The sequence below is a fragment of the Odocoileus virginianus genome, chromosome 25 (assembly GCF_023699985.2).
Source record: "Odocoileus virginianus isolate 20LAN1187 ecotype Illinois chromosome 25, Ovbor_1.2, whole genome shotgun sequence".
In the NCBI taxonomy this organism is placed as follows: Eukaryota; Metazoa; Chordata; class Mammalia; order Artiodactyla; family Cervidae; genus Odocoileus; species Odocoileus virginianus.
The window spans coordinates 32121016-32146310 of record NC_069698.1 but is presented as its reverse complement, the minus strand read 5'-3'; the positions used below and the strand labels follow the sequence as shown (position 1 = coordinate 32146310).

The window sequence follows — 25295 nt, the reverse complement described above, 5'->3', positions numbered from 1 at the left end:
CAAACAGTCCTCAGGTGATAGAGGTTCCCGGACACTCTATGTCTCACCTCCTAGGAGAGTTAACACGCTTCTGTTCTTACAGATAGTTAATAGGGTATAGAACCTTTGGAATAGAGAAGGAAGAGCCAGCCTGTTAGTCTAAGAGAAAAGAATTTAATCAGGAGCTGAACCAGGCTGGATAGGAGAGGAAAGGGGATCTCTTAGGAGTCCTAGGAATAGGAAGGATGAAATGCCGCTGTTCATCAAGGATTTGGGGAAACCAATGATTCCTGTGATACAAACTGGTTTTTATCAAATTTCCAATTTAACTAATTATATTTAATATCAGACCATTAACTTATATTTAATAGTGGACCATTGTCTTAAGCGGTTTGGAAGAGAAAGAGGAGTAACCTGATGGCTTACTTACTCCACGAGAGGTTTTGTATATTTATTTTTTGGTTCATTTTTCCTGACTGTCTCCAGGACTATTTTTCCAGATACATAGCTCTTAGATATTTTTTTTCCTGGAAAGAAGTCACAACAAACGCTCATGAAAGAAATCACAAAAAAAACCTTGTGAATGTTAACTACCACAGAATATTATTTTGAATCCTGTTGTCCTTGGCGCCTGGAAACCAGGTAAGCACACCACAGGTAGCCACATCATCATGAGAAGTTTCCTCAGCCAAATTATCCAGGTCATGGCCTTCCAGAATGAGCACACCTGGAAAAACCGGTTAGTGAAGTTCTGAGTTTTCAGTAGGCATGAAGAAAAACAGAGGGGTAGCACTGTTTCCCTAACAGCATTCCCTGATAGCTTCCCACAGTCCTTAATCAAATTCTCTGATGTGGGTACCCAGCTAACTCTTTGATTTCTCACATTGCCTGGAGGAAGCTAGTGCTACACAAAATAAAAGAGCAGGAAAATTCACTCATTCATCCTCCCAAATCAAAAACCTAAAGGAAGAGGAAGCCTTTACAAGTTAGTAACCAACCTTTCCTTCTCCCTCCCCCTGCCTTGGGCAATTTTTTTTTTTTTTTTTTTCCATGGTGGGGAGGACTGGACTTCAGCTCCGTTCTGAAATAAAAGATTGAATTGGAGGATCTGGTACTTTTTCATTTCCTTCATAGGATCAAATGGCATGAAGAGCCCTTAGAGACTGATTAACTGCATGACTGAGTGATTCATTTATTCATTCAGCCATTTAGCAAGTATTTGTTTAGGGCCTGCTTTGCAATAGCCACCATGCAAAGGCTGAAAATGCAAAGACAAAAGGGTGTGAGTTTTTGCCCTGGACTCATGGTCCAGTAATAGAGACAGTCAGGAAAACAAATAATTTGGGTATGAATCATGCCTCACAAACTGAGATATGTGTGCAATAAATGTTGTTTTTCTTTATCTTCTTGAAAGGAGATTAAACACTACTCTAAGCTTTAACCTTGCAGGGCATCTGGGAAGTTCAGTCTTGGGCATTTCTGAAGATCCCTCCCTGCTTTGCCCCTGTTGTGCAAAGGTCTTTTGGTTTTTCAAAGCCCAGAGCATATGAGGAGACCCTCTACTATCTTAGGTCCACACAGATTATTCCCGGATGCCTGTGGCTCACTCCTAGCTTATTCCTTGAGGTCTGGAAGTCCCACTATTTCCATGACACACATAGGCCACTGGATCCTCAAGAACACTGGACCCTGTTACCCAAAACCAATTTGCTAGATAAATGGACAGCTCTCCCTGCCTGCCACGCTCTTGCTATTTTGCAGGGCTCTGCTAAGAGTAGATGCTTTAAAGGAGTGGAACATGCTTGTTCCATGGAAGAAAAGCTATGACAAACCTAGAGAGCATATTAAAAAGTAGACACATCATTTTGCTGCCAAAGTCCATAGTGTCAAAGCTTTGATTTTTCCAGTAGTCATATGAGAGTTGGATCATAAAAAAGGCTATGCACTGAATAACTGATGCTTTCAAACTGTGGTGCTGGAGAAGACTCTTGAGAGTCCCTTGGACAGCAAGGAGATCAAACCAATCAATCCTAAAAGAAATCAACCCTGAATATTCTTCAGAAGGACTGATGCTGAAGCTGAAGCTGAAGCTCCAATACTTTGGCCACCTGATGGGAAGAGCCAACTCATTAGAAAAGACCCTGATGCTGGGAAAGACTGAAGGCAGGAGGAGAAAGGGACGACAGAGGATGAGAGGGTTGGATAGCATCATCAGTTCAATGGACATGAGTTTGAGCAAACTCAGGGAGATAAAGAATGACAGGGAAGCCTGGGGTGCTGCAGTCCATGGGGTTGCAAAGAGTCAGACATGACTGAGAGACTGAACAGCAACTAAGGGTAGGGCCTGCCTGACTCCCGTGGCCTTTAGGAGTCACCCAACTCTATTCTCTTCCTTGTCGGAGAGGATCATCTCCTCTCTCTTCCTCTTGTGTGTTTCCTCTGCCCCCAGTACAGCAGAATTTGCTCCAGGAGATACCCTACTGCAGGAATGAAAATAAATGAATATCCCACTGATTACTCTGCTCTTAGACCCTAACAGTGAGTGTCTCCTCAATTGTCTTCTCCGGCACCACGCCTGGGTGACTCATGAGCCTCACCCTAGTCCCAGCCCACTGTTAGAATATAAGCTTGAATAGTGTTGTAAGAAGGATGGAGTTTAGGGGACTCCATACAACTATGTATAGAGTTTAGGGGACTCAGAGAGAGGCTGATGTTTCCTCTGGGTCATGTTCACAATGTGTATAAGGTGTTGGGGATAGGCATCTGGTGTCAAGAAAAGAGAATGCAGGAAACGGAGGGAAGAAAGAGCCTGTGTGTTCCAGGGAATGTAAAAATCCTCCTATGGTGTGTGTGTGTGTGTGTGATAGGGCATAATGGTAAGAGATGAGGCTAGAAAAAACATTGGAGCTAAATTCTGAAGGAACTTCAAATAAATCTGGGGGGTTTCCAAGGTGAATTTCTAAGATAAACAGTTCACGGTCATTTTCTACACTATAGTATCAAGTGGAATATGTGGGTTTTAAAGTCTGTTGGATGTAGTTTGTAATCTCAACTCCATCGTTTTCTTGCCATGTGATTCTGGGTAAGTTATTTAACCTTTCTGTACCTCAGCTTCTATTATCTATAAAACGGGCATAAATAATGGTAGCAATTTTAGAATCTGTTTTGTAAGAATTGAATAAAACAAGATATGGAAGCATCTGCACAGTTCTGGGCATGGAATCATGGATAATAATGGCCCCAAAGGTCAGAAGTGATGAGCTTCAGGACGAGCATGTGAGGCAAGGCCTTGGTGATTTCACCAAGTTCAAGTCACTGTCTGGCACCCAGACGCCACCCAATTCATTTTGTTCTGAGAGTTCTAAGAGAACATAATATAAAATAAAACGAGCCATCCGAAAAGAGAGAGAGGTGTGTGAGTTTCCAAAGTCTGCTTGTAACAAAGTACCGCAAACCAGGTGGTTTAAAATGGCACATATATATTCTGTCACCATTCTAGAATCTAGAATAAGTCCAAAATCAAGCCATTAAGAGGATCATGTTCCCCCTGAAACTCTGAGTGGAATCCTTTCTTACCTCTTTCTAGCTTCTGGTGGGGTTTCTTGGAGTGCTTTTGTGGTCACGTGGTATTCTTCCTGTGTGTCTGTCTCATCTCCTTTCTCTTCTTAAAAGGACTCAAGTTATATTGGATTAAGCACCCGCATACTCCACGATGACCTCACCTTAATTTACATCTTAAACATGTCTGCAAAAAACTGTTTCCAAATAAGGTCACATTTTCAGATACCAAGGGTTAGGGCTTCAGCATATCTTCTTGGAAAACACAACTCAGGGTTTTATGGAGCTTGGGCTTGGAGCTGTGATTCTGGTGAAGTTACCTCTTAGAGGTCAGGTGTGTTATCTGCAAAGTCAGGAATGATTCTAAAATGTTACGATTATCTGAGTCTGCCTTGATTCTAAAAATGAGATCTATCTAGGGGCAAAAATCTGAAGCAACTAATTGAAACCGCGTGTTCAAATCAAAACTGCAGTTTGAGGAACTAGGGATTACATAACTAATAACCTAAGACTTTACTGACCCTGGTTGAGTTAGGAAGCAGTGCTTATGAAAGAATGCATTCTGTTTGAACAATTTCTTCAGTCGGGCAGAGGATAGATTTTCTTGTGTAACTGGCATTTTCCACCCCTCCCTGAAAATGTGTTTGGATAAACATATTTGAAAGAAACACATCAAGTAAAAGAAAATGAAAAGCTTAATTTACTGTCTAAATATATACATTCTATACAGTGATTTGGGTTTTGAGTACTGAAATGAAACCATTGCTAAACAGCCCTCCTCCCTTAACTGTAAAACAAAGATGACACTGAAGATCTTCACTTCACCATCTGTATACATCTGCCCACCGATCTTCATTATCTCTCATCCCTGGTCGCAGTTATATATACATATGTAACTGCAAGGTTATATATATTTTTGTGGTTCTCTCTATAATAAAACTGATGCATGGGTCATGCTTACAATTTAAGTCTGTCTTCAAAATATGACACATTGTAGGGTAATCCTACCTGTTCATATCCAGCCAACAATTCCCATAATCACATCCTCTCATCTTTCCATGTTTTATGATTTGATCGTGTATGTGAATGAGGGGAGCCTGCTCTAGTTCCATCTTGGGGTGGCCCAAGGTAACCCAAATGTTGACACATACTCTGTATCCTCAAGAAGGAAGCAAAAGTTTGCTAGTACCTTAAAAGATGGTTCAAATGGGTAAAGAATTTTATTAGGGGGATTGTATGAGAAGAGACTTCAAGGCTGAAGAATACAGAACATATTTGGAGGATATTGATGTATTGCATTAATGGTGTTGTCCCAGATGAGCCTTAAAAAGGCATAATGGAGCTCTTTCATGAAAGGGCTTTGCCTCTAAGGCTGAGTACTTTAGAACTGATACAGCAGACAGCAAGGAGCCACTGAAGGTTTTAGGGGAAGGTGGTTAACATAATAGTCAGTTTTAGGAAGTTATCCCTTTAGCAACACAGAGGGTGGGCTGGCGAGGGTGAATCTGCATTTGCAGAGACCATCCCTGAAGTCATTATAAAAGTGGGAGGAAGCCCGATGCCAGCCTACACAGGAGACAGACGGAAAGTATCAATAATAGGAGACAGTACAGACCCACTGGCGTGAAAGTGTGATTTCTAGTCCGAGCAAATGGAGAAACCATGTGACCCCTTGGATGTGTGAGAAGGGTTGCGTTCTATTTCAGACGTGTTGAGTTTGAGGTGACTTCAGGACAATCCAGGGAAGATGTTCCCTGCGACGTATGAGGTCACTATCTCTGCTCTGGCATGTTCATAGCGAAGGCTCCCAAGGGCAGGGCCTGCAGCACTGTGTCCTTTGCTGAATTCAGATGTCCTGCGCTGTGTTGACTGAACACACAGTGGTTACTCAGGCAATCCAAGTGAAGATCTTGACACAGCACCTTTCATCAAACACTCAGCAGAGTCATTAACAGCCCTAGCTATCTAATCAGCCATAATGCAAGAGACTTGTAGTTCTAGCATTTTTAATGGAGCAACTCCTAACCAAGACATTCTTCTAAAATCAGCTTTTTACTGAGGGAAAAGTGATGCAGGAATAGCCTCTACTCACATGCTCCATATATCTAAGAAATGGGAGTAGATTACAGGAGCCTGAACTCCCAGATGACTGTTTTCATCAGGGCTACTTTTTTTTTTTTTCTTTGCTACTTGATGTATTAACATTATACATTACAGAAGTTTCAAGGACCCGGTTTGAGAAGAATGACCAGAAAAAGTCTTTTTTTTACCCATAAAGTGGGGGAAAAAGAGAAGGGTTGGTTAGATGCCAAAAGCGATCATGTGTTTTCGAGATGCCCTTGGTTGGTATGCTCATAAAAATAATTTACAGGGGGAAAGTTGACATGGAGCCACTTTCTGAACTTACAAGCTGTGCTTTTTGATTTCAGTTGAGAGAGACAAAAATATGAATAGGGCAGAGGTAAAGAAATAACATGACCCCTTGACATGTGGATGTGCAACGCCTAAACCAGTGATATTAACTGATTTGGGGAAGGGAAAAAAAAAACCAACTCATTTGCTTTTCCACCAACTCAGACAGGAAGGAATTGGAGAAGGCATTCCACACTGGTAGCCAGGACCCCTGGGTTCTAGCTCGGACTGTGCCTCTAAAGACAAGTTCTGCTGCTGACCTTGGGTAAATCACTTCACCCTCTGCAGGATGGCAGTTTCAGCTATAACTTTCTCTCCTTCACACATCACCTTCTCTATTGATTCTCTACCCCTGCAGCCTTCTTTAAGTCATCACACATGAGATGTATAAAATACCTATATATTTTTGGATGCTGTATTTCCTACTGAGAGAAGCTCCTCTTCTTGTGGTTAATAATGAAAATTACAAGGGTAGAGCCTGGCTCACTTGTGTCGAGATGATATGAGTAAGCTGAAGGTCACTTTCAGCATACTTCACCGTGCCTCCCAGGCACTGCTGATAAGAAAAAGAGAAAAGGACAAAGACAAAATTAACTTTTAATTTCCCATCCAAGCTACAAACTGACAGAAACAGGGAGATGCGTAGGATCTCTTCTAACATAAAATGGAGAATTATATATTAAATATCTTATCTGATTTAACTTATCAGGGATAACCAAGCATGCAGCTATTTAAATCTGTATTTATAGGTAAAGTCCCTTGCTCTGAGCACTAATAAATTTTAGTGACATATTTTCATATGTAGTATCATTCGAAAAACCTTTCAGCTCTAAATTAGATGAATAACTAAACAAATTCGACACATGAACTTTCTCTTTGGAGTAGTTTTCTTTCCAAGTAATCACTAAAGTTATTTACATGTTGATATAAGACATTACTTAACATAATGAGTAATAATTTTCTTACCCTCCAAGGAATTAGCCACCAACCCTTCTTCAATAATTTATTTTTGCAATTCCATAGTATCACTAGGAATATTAGTAAAGAATCTGACTTTTTTTGATATCTGATTTATTTTATAAAACTAGATCAATAATTATTGTTGGTTAAGCCTTAGACATATAAGCCACCTAACATAATGTATAGATAATTTATATTAACTATGGACAATGAACTCATGTCATAGAACACCCCACCTATAAATGAACAGGGAAGCTTACAGTCAAATGACTAGCACTTTCAAACAATAGATTTCAAAGCTATTTTTAAGTGTGAACTCTTCCCATATAAACTTGATATCTTTGTTTTGTTGTTTCTGCTCAGTCTGTTATAACCAGCTCTTTGTGACCTCATGAGCTGCAGTACGCCCTGATTCTCTATCCTTCGCTATCTCCATGAGTTTGCTCAAACTCATGTCCATTGAGTCAGTGATGCCATCCAACAGTCTCGTCCTCTGTCACCCTCTTCTCTTCCAGTCCTCAGTCTTTCCTAGGATCAGGAGCTTTTCCAATGAGTCAACTCTTCCCATCAGCTGCCCCAAGTATTGGAGCTTCAGCTTCAGCATCAGTCCTTCCAATGAATATTCAGGGTTGATTTTCTTTAGTATTGACTGGTTTGATTTCCTTACCATCCAAGGGACTCTCAAAAGTCCGTGGGATTCTCCAGGAAAGAATACTGGAGTGGGTTGCCATGCCCTCTTCCAGAGGATCTTGCCAACCCAGGGAGCGAACCCGAGTCTCCCATGGTCATGCATTGCAGGCAGATTCGTTACCACTCAGCCACCAGGGAAGCCTTGATTACTCTGAAGTATATCTATTGCATAAAACATGTTTTAACCTCTGCTATAACTTTTTAACACAGGATTACTACTTAATAGCAATGCTTACCTTTCAGGAAAAATGTGCAATACTAGCTTTAGATTTGATAAGTTCTTAAACTTTCAAGTGAGTAAGCATCCCTCCAAAATGATGCTTTACTTTGATGCTACATAATAATTTTATTTTACCCTAAATCAACAGTCCAGGAATTTACAGTGAAATAGAAATTCCAAAGGAAATTAATAACCTTGGACTCCCAGGTGGCACTAGGGGTAAAGAACCCGCCTGCTAATGCAGGAGACACAAGAGATTCGAGTTTGATCCCTGGGTTGGGAAGATCCCCTGGTGGAGGGCATGGCAACCCACTCCAGTATTCTTGCCTGGAAAATCCCATGGACAAAGGAGCCTGGCAGACTACAGTTCATAGAATCGCACTCAGTCACGACTGAAGTGACTTAGCACCATATCACATACAGTATATCAGCATACATAGTTTGAATGTCCAGAGTTTCAATCTCCAAATTTCTCCTCTGCATAAGAAACATTAAACATTCTTTAGAAGCTCTAGGCTTAGTCTTATGCAGTAGAAATGGAGGTGATATTAAAAATGAATAGGGAAGTGCAGAGAATTAAAAGTATTTTCATTTAAAATTTTAAATAGGGTATCTGGCTTTCTGAGGCATGGTATTTTTTTTAACAGCATTTTAAAATTTAATTAAGGGCAATGGTCCATCATAGAAAATAACAAGTAAGCAAAAAGAGCAAGCTAAAATGTCATATATAATTCTAGAATTACTGATATACAGACATTCTGGGTTGACTTGTGTTCCCTCTCAAATTCAAATATTGAAGTCCTAGTCCCACTTGCTCAGACTGTGCCCTTACTTGGAAAGAGTTTTACAGTGGTAATCAGCTTAAAGTGAGGTCATTAGTGTGGCCCTAATCCAACATGACTGATGTCCTTATAAAAAGGGAAAACATGGCCATCATTATGCACAGAGAGAAGACTATATGAGGGGACACAGGGAGAAGACAGCCATCTGCAAGCAAAAGGGAGAGACCTGGAGCTGACTCTTCCTTCAGAGCCCTCAGCAAGGACCAATCATGCTGACACTTTGATTTCAGACCTCTAGCCTCCAGAACTGTCAGACAGTAAACGTCTTTTGTTTAAGCCACCTGGCCTGTAGTACTTTGTTATGGCAGCTTAGTAAACTAACACACTCTCCATCTTTTTGCCAAATGTGTAAATATTTATATATGTACACGCACACATACACGTATCCATGTATGGGCTTCCCAGATGGCTTAGTGGTAAAAAGTCCATCAGCTAATGCAGAAGATGCAGGAGACCTGGCTTCAAATATGCAGTCATGAAGAGTTGGACATGAATGAGTGACTGAGCACAGTAGTGTACACACATGTATATGTGAATGTGTAAATATACATGTGTATGCAGGCATGCATGCTAAATGTTTCAGTCATGTCCAACTCTGTGCGACCCCACAGACTATAGCCTGCCAGGCTCCTCTGCTCATGCGATTCTCCAGGCAAGAATACCGCGGTGGGTTGCCATTCCCTTCTCCAGAGGATCTTCCCAACCCAGCGATTGAACCTGCATCTCTTACAGTCTCCTGCATTGGCAGGCAGATTCTTTACCACTAGCACTACCTGGGAAGCCCTATATGTGTGTATACATATATTTAATTGGTATCATAATTTACATACTGCTTTGTATTTATTTTTCAATGTATATATAGGAACATCTCACTGCATCTTAAGATATGATCATAATGATGATGATGACAATTTAACATGGAATGAGCATTTATTAGGTTCTGGGCACTCCTAAGTACTTTATGTCTATTATGTTAATCCTTATGATTTCTAGAAGAACATCATGTTTAATGGCCATATTACATTCCACTAACTGGGTATTAAAGTATATCCTATTATCAAACACTTAGGTTTATTCCATTCGGCAGGTGGGGTATTAAATATTATTTCTACCATGAACATCTTTGCATCATGGTCTAGGTGCATACATGGTATCTTCTTGGGATGAGGGGTCTGTGGGCTTATAAATCTTAAAGGCAGTTTAGCAAAATATTAATTATATACTTATATAGTAAGTACATATTTTTATCTTAAAATATATAAGATTTGTATAAAATATATAAGATTTTATATATTTTTATATATATAAAATATATAAGATTTGTGAGTTTGTATACACACACAGAAATCATCTGCATGGATATCAATTTGTAGACAAATAATGATATTGTGCATGTGTATTCAGTCCCTAAATCATGTCTGGCTCTTTGCGACCCCATGGACTGTAGCCCACCTGGCTCCTCTGTCCATGGGATTGTCCAGGCAAGAATACTGCAGTGGGTAGCCATTTTCATCTCCAGGGAATCTTCCCAACCCAGGGCTTGGACCCATGCCTCCTGCATCTCCTGCACTGCAAACAGATTATTTATGGCTGAACCACTAGGGAAATGCAATGATGACAGCATATTGTCTTAATTTAAATGTCCTTGACTCCAAAAAACTTGAACTTTGAGAATGTGTCCTTTAGTCCTTCCTATTTTTTGTGACTATCTTGTTTACTTTTAATCTGAGATCATAATGAAAGTCCTTCTGCTCTGGATGACTTTCACAATTTCCCAAACTCTCAATGCTCCCCCTCGTTTGAGAATTAACACCAGCTGATGTTTAGTGACCTTCCACATATAATGCCTCTTGTACATCCTAGGGTCATATTTCTGACAACCTGAATCAAAGAGAACACAAACACGAACCAAGTAATAAGATATAAGATTCTCTAAGAACAAAGGAAAATAAAGAAGGTCATGAGTGTTGCTTCAAAGGAGACTCTTAAAACATTTCATTTACACAAATTTTAGCTGTGTTAGACAGTAAACTAGAAGGCTAAGAGAGAAAATGGTGACTGGTAGACACTGGCTTGATTAAATAAAATGTTGTTCCTTCTTGCCTAAAATACTCACTACATCCTTTTCACTACCTTCTGCAGAATTCAAATGTTACTATAGAGATTTAATTTAAATACGAGTTTTTCTGGGCTCCTTGACTAGATTTTCTACCCACCTACTACTCAGCTCCTTTGCCGCATGCTGATACTTCATGTTAATCCCCTATGTGACTTGTAACGTCTCTTAATTATTTGCTCATATATCTGTTTCTGACACTAGACTGTGAACACCCTTAGATCACCATGCCTTTCGTCTTAGCAGTTTCCGTGTCTGGTCCCAGACAAAGGCTGACATGAAGGAACCACATAATGGGTCACATCACTCATTCTGAGGGTATTTGCATTGAGGGTGGATCCAAATATTTACTTTGATATTCAAGACTAAATCTGAGATTTTTTTTTATTTTTTTTATTTTGGATCTGCAGAGTTAGCTCTTTGGGAGAAAACAAATATACTAACTTAAGAGCAATCGAATGATACACGAATCTATGTGGATCCCTAGAGGGCTTAATCACACATCCATGCAGGCATATGCGACAGCTATGGATGTCGCACATATCTTTGTGTTCCTGGTTGTGAGTTTTTGTTTTCGTTGTTGTCATTTTAAAAAAATATTTATTTACTAGTTTGTCTGCATTGACTCTTAGTTGTAACTCACAGGATCTTTAGTTGCGGCATGTGGGATCTAGTTCCCTGACCGGGAATCAAACCCAGGTCCCCTGGGTTGAGAATGCAGTCTTAGCCACGGAACCACCGGGGAAGTCCTAGTAGTTGTTGTTTTTAATCTGCAAAACAAGAGAGTTGTGACACAGGCTCCAAGGGGTTTTTCAGAACTAAAAGCCTGCGATTCTCATTCCACGGGGGCAAGTCTGCATATGAGGTGGCTTCACGGCTATTTTGAGGGCAGGTTGAGCCTGGGGCCGCCTGTGGCACCGCCTCAGAGGCTCAGAGATAGCGTGCTGTTTCCACGCGGCGCTGCCGCCTTGCCTCTGATAGCTGATCCTATCAGACCGGGTTATTTCCAGCTGTCTTCAGGACCAGCTGCTGTGTCCAAATTTGCCCGCTTCACCACTGGAGAGTGTAGGCAGCAGACACACGCCTTGTGGGGCTCTTGAACCGCTACACAAATGCTTGGGTGAATTCGACCTCACAGAAAGCCGCCCATAAAAGCTGACTTGGAACCAGGACCGTTTCACGTTTTCACGAGGTCTGCAAATTCCTCTAGTAACCAGGTGGGGCCAGACTTGAGGGAGAGCAAAGGAGCCTAAAGAAACTGAAGAAATGGGACAAATTCACCACCTGCTAATAATGATATTAATAATATTTGTTTGTAAGCATGTAAGATTATAGATATAATAGATTTTTTTATAAGTATGTAGATATTGGATGTAGTGATGGTTGAAAATGATGTCATAAGGAGCTGAAAAAGAGAACTGGGAAGACCCAATATTTGGTGAGCATATTTCTGTGTGTGTGCTCAGTCACTCAGTTTTGTATGACTCTTTGCAACCCCATGGACTGTAGCCCACCAGCCTCCTCTGTCCATGGGATTCTCCAAGCAAGAATGCTGGAGCGGGTGGCTATTTCCTTTTCCAGGGTATCTTCCCGATCCTGGGGACTGAGCCCACTTCTCCTGTGTCTCCTGCATTGGCAGGCAGATTCTTTATCACTGAGCCACCTGGGAAGTCCATACCTGTGTACACACCTCCTTATATAGTGTTGAATAGATACGTTTAAGATCTAGGTACTTTTCTCAGTACTAAAACTAGGGCAGAAAAATGAAAACTTAAAAGCTGTTAGAAGAGAGAGAGAGAGCAATAGTTGGAAATGGTAAATAAGACTTCATCATATTATCAACATGACTTTTACTTACTAGAGAACTCTAGGGTGCATGTTCATTTAATCTGATACCTTTTATCTAAAAAAAAAAAAAAAATCCAAACTTCTATTTTGCTCTTAGCACAGTTGTGTTCCATATAGTTACAGAGCCATTGCTTCCGTTTTAACCAGATACTGAGTTTCTGGGACCAAAAGAAGCCGAGTCCTTTTCTTCCTGTCTAGACAGCTCCGTTTCTGTGCTACACTGCAGTTGGACTTGTTTGCAAAGAGAGTGATGTGATTTGAACTGAAATGACCTTGCTTCCAAAGGGATATCAACAGCTCTCTGAGAAGAACAAATTTCCCTGATTTAAGTTGAAATCAAATGGATAAGGGATTCAAGTCTAAGTCACTTAGTCTCTTTTACCTGGTTTCTCCTTAACATAAGAATTTGAAGGACTTAGCTTCTTGCAGTTGCTCCAAGACGCTAAAGAATTTCTTTTTGCAAATTCTAGTCATACAACAATTTCAGCTGTACAAATTATCTTTTATTAAGGTTTGTGCTTAGTTGCTCAGTCGTGGCTGACTCTTTGTGACCCCATGGAGTGTAGCCCACCAGGCTCCTCTGTCCATGGAATTTTCCAGGCAAGAATATTGGAGTGGGTTGCCATTTCCTTCTCCATTATTGAGGTATAATTGAACTATAAGATTATATTAGTTTCAGGTGTACAATGTAATGTCTTGATATTTATATATATTGTGAAATGATCTCCACCAGAAATCTAGTTAACTTCCATATACATTATTTTAAACAGCTTTTTGTGATGTGCAAAGAATCAGGTTGGCATGATGGAGGACTCAAAGGCTATGGAAGATTCTTCAATAGAGAAGTCATCTACTACTTATCTTGCTAAAGAAAAAAGATTGACTTTGGTTAAACTGCAGGCACCATTATTAAATAAAAACCTGACCACAAATATGAAACCGAAGTCTTTGGCAGTTTCTCTAAAGTTTTATTAGATAAATCTAAATAGCCTTGAATTTTCCTAATATGGTCCAGAAAGCAAAAGGATAATGATGTAGCTCTGCTGAAAAAAAAATTTTCTTGTTTCATATTCTTGGGCAATATTTAATTTTACAAGGTCAGAAATAATGGGAAACTAATGTATTACAAAGAGATCAAGTCCTTGGTTTTCAATAAGCACTTATGATACATACATAAGCTAATGAAGGAGTCTTACTTGGTTATAAATGATTGCAGGATATGTTGTAATAATAGCCACACTATCATTTTAATATGTCTGCCAAGTACCATGAAGCATCTACCAAATATATTTCCAGCCTGAATTTTTTGGGAAAATGTAGTTATTTCTGGAGATTCTTGAGACAGACTTTGTATCTGATACTAGTTTTCTAGGGTTTTGAGAAAACTTTAAACCACTTGTTATGGGAAATTACTAAGATGGAACAGATGCCACAATGCCACACTGCCCGTTCTGGTTTTAAAAATCTCTCTATCTCAGTGCTGTTCACATTAGGACAAACAAGTTTCATCACTTGAACTGTAAAGGTATTTCTCTTTGAGCATTGACCTTGACCACTCCTGGCTTTCCTGGCAAAATAAACAAACAATGATTAATACTTGTTAAGCACCAAGAACTGTGTTAAGTGCAATGTACTCCTAATGAGCTCCTAATACTCAAAAGGATCCCATCACATGGGTGATAACATTTACTCCCATTTTACAGCTGAGGAAACTGAGGTACAGGGTGTTAAGTATCTTTTTCAAGGTCACACGCGTAATAAGTGGCAGGGCAAGGAAGATCCCAACCAACCCAGGCCTTTGGCTTTAGGGTCTGAATGCATAGCCACTACATCATTCAGCCTCATTTGCACAATTAGCAAAAACCACAAGGGTTCAGGTATCTATGTGTATGGGGGGGGGGTGTTTAATATTAAAGATTCTAACACCATTATTTCCTAAGAAATAGACTGCTACTTTGCTACCTTATAACTGTTTGCTAAAGCTAAAAATCCAGGAGTCATATTTTAGCTGACTTAAAGGCATTAAATTGCTATTTCACCTGGGAAAACTGAAAATTTGAATTATATTTAAACTAAAGATGTAAGGTGAGCACAGCTTGAAATTTTAAAAGATAATCATCTCCAGTTGATTGTGTTTTGGGGTGCTGTTTTGTTTTTAATTTTTAAGATTACAGAAAAACTGAGAAAATAGTACAGAAATAACCATAGAAACTTGGAGATTTCTCATTGCTAATACTGTATCTCATTTGATTATATGTGTTTATAAGTGAATCACAGCTGTCATAACATATAATCCTAAGTATTTAACTACACATCACTAAAAAATAAGAACAACTTCTCATTTCCCCCCATAATTTGCAATATAACTGTATTATTATCACATTTAGGAAAATTATAATAATTGTAATTTCTTAATACCTTCTAATAGCTATGATATTCAAATCTCCTACAATTGTGAAAAATATATATTTTACAGCTGTTTTGTTCAAGCCACAGTCAAAACAAGGTCCAATCATTGCATTTACTTGTTAGGGTTTAAGTCCTTTTTCTAACTGATTTTTAAAGTTGCTTCGCTGGACTTCAATAATTGTCCTTTTAAAATGTTCCTTAAAATAAGCATGTAATTTTTTTTAATTCAAAAGCAAATAATGGCATTGGAATTGATATCTTTTTAGAAAACTAAAACAAATAGAAGATAACCATATGTCTTTTAATGACCTTTTAGATATCCTTTCCAATTGTCTAGTACCATGACTTGCCCATCTCTTACCATGGTCTCATCTTTTCCAGCCCAAGTGTCAGAAGAAAGCCAATGAAAAAAATTAAACCTTAAAAATTCAGAGCTGAAAGATCAAAAATGCTGGAGATCAACCAGCATAACCACTTCCTTTAACACGTTAGAAAACCAAGTTCCAAGGAGGTGAAATAAACTGCCCTCGGCTACAACTACATATTAACAGAAAATGAAACTAGAACAAAAGTCCAATCCTTTTTCCAGTAATACCACAGCAGAAGAAGATCATATTACCTGGCCCTTGTTCTTCTAAAGGATTGCAGAACAAATGACTTTTTAGGTCTCATGCTCTGGCACCAAAGTCAATAAGGCTATTACTGACTTTCCAATTTGCATCAGTGACAGCACATTTTATCAAACAAGTCTGTAGTTTAGCCCCAAAACCCAGCTCAAATCTGTGGACATGAGGTCAAAGGTTTGTACTGAGTCTTTTGTTCTTACCTGAATGCCTGATGAAGCCACATACAGGATTGGATGAACTATGGCTCTCAGGAGAACCTTGCAGACTCAGCCGGTCACAAGCTTAAGGAGACTCAGTGCAACCTCCTTTTCCCAGTTTGACTTAAACTTGGCTTTTCTTTTGTCATTGAGGTAATGTTTCTTCTCTTTCCGTGTGTTTTTGTGGCTGTTCCACACTGGCAATCTTGAGCGACCTCACCCTAAAGGGAATTATCATCGGACTTGGCTAGTCGTGGAACCCCAGTCCCCTATTCACAAAGATTTACAGGGCCCATGTGTGATCCAGACAGTCAAGCAAAACACTCATGCCGTTCAATAAATTGGAGTAAAACTGCATATATATGCACACACACAATATATATATATATATATTAAGAACATTCTCTCTTTCTTTTGGCTTAAACCCTGTAAGGGTATGGGCTTGACAACCTTCCCTGACATGGAGAACCTTAGGTCAATACTAAAAGACACAGTAACTCATGCAGCTCTGAGATACATAATGAGAGCCCTGACAATACCACATGGGCCTACTTGGCATTCTGTGAGGTGAGCTAATGAATGTGCTTTTTTGGCTTTTGATAGATCCTGTTATGTTTCTGTTATTTACATCCAAAAAAGTCTTCATGAGTACAAAGTTCTACTCTGAAGAGGATCATGAAGCCCTGAGGTTTTCAAGACATCTAAAGATAGTGATTTGTACCTTGCCACACTATTTCTAATTGTGAAAGCAGAAGTTAACGTGTGCATAGGGGTCCTCTACACTGTAGTGACAATCAGAAATTACATTTGTGTTTGTCCGTTTCTTTAGAGAGAGAGGTGCCTGAGAGTACATAGTTTAGGCCAGGATTGTATATTATCTAGGGTGAAACAGATCACCAGCCCAGGTTGGATGCATGAGACAAGTGCTCAGGGCTGGTGCACTGGGAAGACCCAGAGGGATGGGGTGGAGAGGGAGGTGGGAGGGGGGATCGGGATGGGAATACATGTAACTCCATGGCTGACTCATGTCAATGTATGGCAAAAACCACTACAATATTGTAAAGTAATTAGCCTCCAACTAATAAAAATAAATGGGAAAAAAAAAGAAATCACCAGCCATCACCTTAGAGTCACAGACGGTAGCCTGATTTAGAAAGGTAGGTAGACATACGGGGCTTAGTCTCTCAGTTGTGTCCAACTCTTTGTGACCTCATGGACTCTAGCCCTCCAGGCTCCTCTGTCCATGGGCTTTTCCAAGCAAGCATACTGGAGTGGGTAGCCATTTCCTCCTCCAGGAGATCTTCCCGACAGGGATCAAACGCACGTCTCCTGCATCTTCTGCATTGGCAGGCAGATTCTTTACCACTGAGACACCTTGGACTTACTTCAGAACCGCCCTTGGAAGGTTCTATCACCTTTCTACTTCAGTGAAAGCTGCCTCTTGCGAAAGGGAGGTGTATGACGAATTTGGATATTGTGAGGAGAGAAGTCAAGATCAGCTACTGCTCCCTTGGGTAGGTCACTGAGCAGGAGGAGGAGTGGAAGACAGGTCCAGGGACTAGTAAACCACAGGACGGGGTCTGCCCCAGCCCCGGGAATGAGCTTGCCCTTGGAAAGTGTCTGTGTTTGTTTAACAGCAATTGCTGGGCTTTCAGACATGAACTGCCTTTGGCAAACCTCACAACTGAAGTAGCAGGATGGCTGCAGGATTCTGGACCAGTAAGCACTGTTCCAAATGTGTGGGGTGGTCTTCAACAGTGAGAAGCAAGTCTTTAAGAGTGTAGGGCCACCACTGAAGCCACCACTGGCTTCCCGTTACTGCTGTAATATATTTAATATATTTTTACATATAATATATATATATATACACACACACACATATATACGTTTTTCTGTACACACGGTTATAATCCCAAGAGAGACAATTATAGTTTATAAACCAGAAGAGGGAAATAACAAATCATTTGCTCTTACCCATAGGCAGTAGATACCTCTAATGATCTATCAACATGGGTCAATTGTATTTAGAAGCTAAGTTGTGAACCTGTCTTAACAATTGCTTCACATATACCTCTGCTCTTACCTAAGTCTCTGTCCTTTAGCCTGTGTCCTTTTCAATTTATTAGGTATCTTTCACAATCTGTAACAAATTCCTGTTGTCTAGTCTTATCCTATTGTTGTTCTATCTACCAGAAATATTTCCTAGGTTACCCCAAGCGAGTGCAATCTTTCTTCAGCCATCCCCGTCAGGTTCCCTAACAGAACCTTTGCTGTCACCCGCCGGCCTCTTGCTTCACCCTGTAATCTGAATGTTCTGGAAACATTATTTTTGGTTTCAACATAGGCAATTAATCACACACATTTATGACCTGCAGTCTCCAAGAAGGCTTCAGGATGTACCCAGTGAGAGAGTTCATGGACGAGTAGGCAAAATGCCAGCTCAGACGTGGGGATACTTGATACTCCTGTATTTCTAGTTCTAAAACATATTGCCTGGATCTGTGTACAGAGAGACATTTAAGTGCTCTGCTTTAGGGAGAAGGTAGGAAGCAGAAGAAATCTCTTTAGAGCTCTTCTCGCTTTCCCCCAGCCTTTCCCCTGCCATCTTCTCGTGTTCCCCTGACATCTTGAATCTTTTTTAATCCTGTCTCTTAAGACTGTCCATTTTCCCCTTTTGCTATCAAGTACAACCTGAAAGTTGGCTCAGCCTAGGAATATTATTGGGCAGAAAAATTTTAATGGGGTGATGGTCAGGGGTAGAAAGGTGGTTAGAAAATATATTATTGGGATGAGCTGGGGACAGGAACTGAAACCTGGGAAAGATTTCATTATTCTAGTAACAGAAACAGAGAATGAGAGAGAAAATCAAAATCATAATTTGCTATGAATTCAGATTCCGATTTTGTTCCAATAGCTGTCTCCAAAGCCATTATATTACAGAATTTGACCTCATGATTTTATTTTTTTCTTTTATAAAAATTATTAAATTAATGCCAATTCCTTGTAACAAACTCAAATGAAACAGAAGTCTAAAAAATGTAAAACTTCCCTAATCTGAATCATTCGAACAAAAAATGGATTATAATTTGGTAATTAAAAAAAAAAGTTGTAGACTTGCAAATTTTTATGTACATGCATTACCTTTAACAAGTAATACACATACAAATGGTTCCTTTTTGGGGAAAATAAAAACATGTTTTATTCTTTTGCATAAATGGGATAAAAATAAACATACTCTTCAACATATTCTTTATTCTTATTCAATCATGGACACTGTGATTATTGGTTTTGAGGTATATAGATTTGGAGTTTAATGGGTAACTCTCTACAGATTATTATTTATGAGTCAATATTTATTTAATTTGCACAATAAGCTTTGAATAAAAGGCTGATAGCTGTTCTTACGGGGCTTAAATTGTATTAGAGAAATAAAGCCAAACAAATAACTATGTAAATAAGAAAAATATCCAATAGCAATAACTGCTATTCAAATAATGAAAATAATAGTGCTGTGACAGAGTGACTAGGTAGCTATTTTAGATTTTCATGGCATCTCTTTAAAGTTTTATCCACTAGGAAAAATAAAAAGATGAGGTTTTTTTATCATAATTTTTGCACAATTAATTTCTCAGTATTCAAATATATCTTCTAAATGTTAATAATTGGAAGTATAAATTTTAGCAGGCTTGGAACAGTGGTATCCTGTAAGGCCAGTTCTTTCTGAGTCAATAACTATGAGTTTGATTGACCTTGGCAGTATTACAGGGTCATATTTTTACATGGCTGAACTGTTCTTGAACAATTTCTACAATGTACTAGGTACAAATCGTCTTTTATTCAGCACCAGGCATGCGTGTCTTATCTTCCCACCAATTCTCCCCTCCTCCCTACCTATTCTTTCATTACTTTTACAAAAGAAAAACTATTACAAAATAGGTAAAGAAAATCCATCCCCATCAGCTTTTTTACTTTCAGTCTGCCCTCTCTTTATGCTATGTTACAGTTGAACTATTGCATTCATGGATATCTGTTTTATTCTTAAGATGGATTTTATTTGTGTTTGTCTCATTATTTTGTGGTTCCAATATCTCATAGAATAACCTCTTTTTTTTTTTATTTTCATCAGAGGAAGGACAAGAACTAAGAAAGAGATGTGGTTCTATCAGCAATTCACCTAGGAAAAATTCCAATCTTTTTTCTGAACTTCTCTACAAAGAAATTGCAATGTCATCACAAAAGAGACTGAAATTGCAGTCAATTCTTAACTATCAAAATATTTCCAAGAGAAGATAATTTTTGAATAAAGGAGTAAAACCCAGTCCCATGAAAGCAATCCTTCTTTTATCTCTCTGTGGAAGCATAGTGTGGGGGGAAAGTACTGAACTAGAAATCAAGGAAGTCAGTCTGGATACCAACAATGTTCCAGGTGGCACATTCAAGAAGAGGAATTGAGGATTTGAAAGATGGAGTAGGGGCTTCCCTGGTGGTCCAGTGGTTAAGATTCTGTGCTTCTAATGCAGGGAGTCTGGGTTTGATCCCTGGTTGTGGAACTAGATCCTGCATGCTGCAGCTAAAGAATCTGCATGCCACAATGAAGATCCTGCACACTGGCAACGAAGATCCTGTATGCCTCAATTAAAACCCGTTGCAGACAAATGAATAAATAACAAACACAAGCAAAAAATTAAGATAGAGCAACTTACAAAAATGTAAACAGGATATAATTAAATCAGCAAGAGACAGTGAAATACTGAAGGGGCTATTTTTGCCACCTCTATAGCCATAGAGGGCAAAAGAAAGTGCCTAAGTCCTCAGTCTCTCACTCATGATTGACACTTTGTCACTCCATGAACAAAGCAAGTAAGGCAGCTATAAAGGTAGATATAGAAAAGGGCACTGGGCTCTAATGGGCTCTTTCATTGAGGCACCCAGACATAGCCTACAGTTTACCAGAGCAGGTACTGGGGGCATAAATACCTCACTCTCCCTGAAACTGGCATCTCCTGATGATTTCAATTCAGTTGCTCAGTCATGTCCAACCATGCAACCCCAAGGGCTGCAGCATGCCTGGCTTCCCTGTCCATCACCAACTCCCAGAGCTTATTCAAACTCATGTCCATCAAGTTCGTGATGCTATCCAACCATCTCATACTCTGTCATCCCCTTCTCCTCCTGCCTTCAATCTTTCCCAGCATCAGGGTCTTTTCCAATGAGTCAGTTCTTTGTATCAGGTGGCCAAAGTATTGGAACTTCAGCTTCAGCATCGGGTCCTTCCAATGAATATTTAGCACTGATTTTCTTTAGGATTGACTGGTTGGATCTCCTTGTAGTCCAGGGGACTCTCAAGTTCGGTTCAGTTCAGTCACTCAGTCATGTCCGACTCTTTGCGACTCCATGGACCTCAGCATGCCACGCCTCCCTGTCCTTCACCAACTCCCGGAGTTTACCCAAACTCGTCCATTCAGTTGGTGATGCCATCCAACCATCTCATCCTCTGTTGTCCCCTTCTCCTCCTGCCTTCAATCTTTCCCAGCGTTAGGGTCTTTTCAAATGAGTCATCTTCTCCAATACCCCAGTTCAAATGCATCAGTTCTTTGGTGCTCAGCTTTCTTTATCGTCTAATTCTCACATCCATATGTGGCTACTGGAAAAACCATAGCTTTGACTAGACAGACCTTTGTTGGCAAGGGAATGTCTCCGCTTTTTAATATGCTGTCTAGGTTGGTCATAGTTTTTCTTCTAAGCATCTCCTGATAGTGATTCTTTTTGGTAGAAAGAAACCAACCAAAAGCTTGAGGACAAGAACTTGTGGACACAAGTCATAGAGGTCAGCTTCCCAGGGCAGAAAGCAGGGTGGTAAAGGATGGAGAGGAACTGCATACAGGACAAAGAAAGCAAAGCAGCACCTTGGATTCTGCCCCAGGTGGAACCTCAGGGTCCGGAGTCTTTTCTTCCCTCTCTGGGATAGATGGCAGGTAGGGCTTTTCCCAAGTTCCAAGACTCTGTGGCTTCCCTCAACTCTAAATGTCATATTTAAAGAGAGGGAAGTTAATGGGTGAAAAGTACAGTTGTTTACTACAACAAAAAGCTTTTTCTAAAAAAGTCTCAACATCTTCTTTCTCTTTCTTTCTTGATATATTCCCATGATGATTTTTTCCCGTCATTAAAAAAAAAGTTGTATGGGTAATTACAATTTTTGTGTTAAATATTAATGGATTACATAGAGGTAATCTAAATGTGCTATATTAGGAAAATGATTTCATCATCATTTAGTATTTCCTGTAACATCCATTTGAAGGTGAAATGTTTGTAACATTTCTTTGCCATTTTCAAGTTTTCCTACACTCAGGATGAATATTTATCAAAACTAAACGGCATTGACAAGTTTTGGTCTCCACTAAATTGTGAGCTCCCTGAAAGGAGTCCACATGCATCTTTGCATCTCCCTAGTATCTGTGAGGGCTTCCCTGGTGGTTCAGCTGGTAAAGAATCTGCCTGTAATGTGGGAGACCGGGGTTCAATCCCTGGGTTGGGAAGATCCCCTGGAGAAGGGAAAGGCTACCCACTCCATTATTCTTGCCTGGAGAATTCTGTGAACAGAGGAGACTGGTGGGCTACAGTCCATGGGGTCACAGAGAGTCAGACACGACTGAGTGACTAACACACACAGTATCTGCGAAATGGGTTTAGCAGTGAGTGAAGTCACAAACATAATTCGTTTTCTGAGCTTTTGTCAAGTGTTAAAGTCACTCAGTCGTGTCTGACTCTTTGCGACCCCGTGGACAATGCAGTCCATGGAATTCTCCAGGCCAGAATACTGGAGTGGGTAGCCTTTCCCTTCTCCAGGGGATCTTCCCAACCCAGGGATCGAACCCAGGTCTCCTACATTGTAGGCGGATTCTTTACCAGCTGAACTGAAAGGGAAGCCCGTTAAGTGTTAAGCACTGTAATAAATGCCTTTTATTTTATTTTATCCTATAATTATTACTATTATTTGGGCCCATCACCTGACTTGTGGGATCTTAGTTCCCTGACCAAGGATTGAATGCAGGCCACGACAGTGAAAGTGCCAAGTCTTAATCACTGGACAATCAGGGAATTCCCCTAAGTGCCTTTTATTCACTTTTTGTTAAATTTATATCATCGCTTTTTAAAAAAACTTTATTTACTTCTTTATTTGTAACTGTGCTGGGGCTTCGTTGCTGCACACAGACTTTCTCTAGTTGTGACGAGCAAGCCTCTCGTGGTGGTGGTTTCTCTTGTTGCAGAGCTTGGGCTCTAGAGCGCTGGCTCAGTAGTTGTGATGTTGGACTCAGTTGCCCGACAGCATGTGGAATCTTAGTTCCCAGGCCAGGGATTGCACTGCGTCTCCCGCATTGGCAGGCAGATTCTTGATCATTGGCCCACCAGGGAGTTTCCCCCTAAATGTCTTTTAAACACTAGTCTACTTCAATTATCAAAACAACCTTAAAAGTTTACAGATGAGAAAACTGAACTTCAGAGAGGCTAAATAACTTGCCTCAAGTCACACGGCCAATAAGTGTCACAGCCAGGATCTAACTTGGGTCTGGGTAACTGATATATTTTTGCTTCCAACTAGTACGTTTCACTGCTACTTGGAAATAAAGATGGCAAGCATCTTTCTATAGTGTCTGGAAGGCAGAAGAACACTAAAGATGTTATTCGTGGTGCTAGTATAAGCTTCATTATTATGATACCAAGTAATATGAAAATAGTCCTGCCTTCAAACATGTTAAAAGGCAGTAGGGAGTACTAGGTAGTTACTAAATGGCTGTTGTGCAACATAGAGTAAGGCAAGGATCATAAGGCAAGTACAAATATACATATGAGGAGGTGGCCCACTGAACGATGGACAGAGTTTCAGTGCTTAGGAGATGAAAGGATGTCACTCCAGATGGAGAGAACATGTGAACAAAGGCAATGAGGTTGGAGCGTACATGGTATGTTCAGGCATCAAGAAATTTAATGGCTGGAGTATGCGAGGTGTAGGGGAGCAAGAAAAGACTGGAAAGGTAGTTGCAGTCTAGAGATTAATCTACTTAATTGTGCTATCATCCAGTACATATTTCTAGAACTTGTTGAGAAGAGAGTTCATCAAATACCATGATGGAATCTAAAAGCATGTCTACTAAGAGTTCCCTGATCTAGCAACTTTCAAACTTGCCAAAAGAAAATGAAGTCAATATGGCTCACTCACTAACCGCATCCTGCCCTCCTCCAACATATTTGAGTCAGTGTAAAACTGATTCACATTTACACTCACATTAGAGTCAATGTAAAACTTTTAAAATTAAAACCCAATTATGTCGCATTTTTCTTAACTCACAGGATGAGTTGCTCATTTCCTAAATTCACATGCTCGCCTCTTCAGCCACCTGTCTTACCAGACTCCATCTTTGAGAGGTTCTGGCCACACCAAACTTCTCTCTGGTTCTGAGATGTGCTTTCTTCTGGTCAAAAAGCTCTTCCTCCTCACCTCTGTCCCTGGCTGAGCCGTGGCTCAGGTCCCAACCTACTGACCTTCCTCTGTGATGTCGTTCACATTGTCTCCTTCAGAGACCCCACCCTGTAGAGCTCACTTGTTGCATGCCTCTATTTATGACCTTGCCACAATAGTTCATCATGTTAGTTTGAATTTCAGAGCATTTTTCTTATTTATTCTTGCATTCCCAGTTCCTAGAGCAAAATAGACAAGCAGTAGATATTCACTGAGGAAATGAACGGAAGGATGAAATAGTGGCATTCTCCTTGTGGACAGACGAAGCTTGCAAGTCACAGAACTTTCCTGTCATTATTCTTTTATGGTGAGCTTTCCAGCATCTGTATGTTAAGTTCAAATCTCTCTCCTCTATCCAGTCTCTGAGATGGTTGTCAAGATAACTTCTCTGTATCTTTATCCATCCAAGCAGCCATAATATGCTCCAACAATTACATCATTTGTTTTCCTCTTTTTACTTCAGATATTCTCAAACCTTCTTTTCCTCAGCCTGTGGATCTATAAAGAATTTGTTTTTGTAAGGTATACTTTTCTACATCTTAACTGCAAGCTTGTGTCCCATCCCATTTTGTTTTAAGATTATATTCCCTGTTCTGTTTTTCTCCCAAGAATTACCAGAAAACACCCAAAACACTTCTTTGAAATTATAGTTGTAGTCCTTTCATAGGAACGAGTTTCCATCTCTTTTCAGAGTTCCATCTAAGCCAATATCTAGTTATTTTCAGACTTCAGTGCAAAATCACAAGGGGAAAGGGGCTACACAGTTCATTCTAACTAACCTGCATGCTGTACACTCTATCATTTTATGTATTATTTATCTGCTCTGATCAAAAAATTAGGTGACACAGCTACTTTCATAATTCAACTTGGTTCTCACTAAGAGTGACAATTCAGTTCATTAGGAATTGAACTTGGTATAA

General features: G+C 39.9%; 1 long non-coding RNA gene across 2 annotated transcripts in view; it reads right to left on the bottom strand.

The window, feature by feature from the left end:
• The window catches only part of LOC110148029 (uncharacterized), a 47808-nt gene extending 23425 nt beyond the window's left edge, over positions 1 to 24383 (bottom strand). Inside the window, exons 1-5 of one of the 2 annotated variants that reach the window (XR_011483483.1) lie at positions 24205 to 24383; positions 15861 to 16078; positions 11421 to 12035; positions 6346 to 6505; positions 3556 to 3880 (exon numbers count right to left, since the gene is read on the bottom strand). This is a non-coding gene — a long non-coding RNA (uncharacterized lncRNA). The remainder of the gene's footprint in view (positions 1 to 3555; positions 3881 to 6345; positions 6506 to 11420; positions 12036 to 15860; positions 16079 to 24204) is intronic. The other variant, XR_011483484.1, reaches the window with a different exon arrangement.
• Between the last annotated feature and the right edge of the window lie 912 nt (positions 24384 to 25295).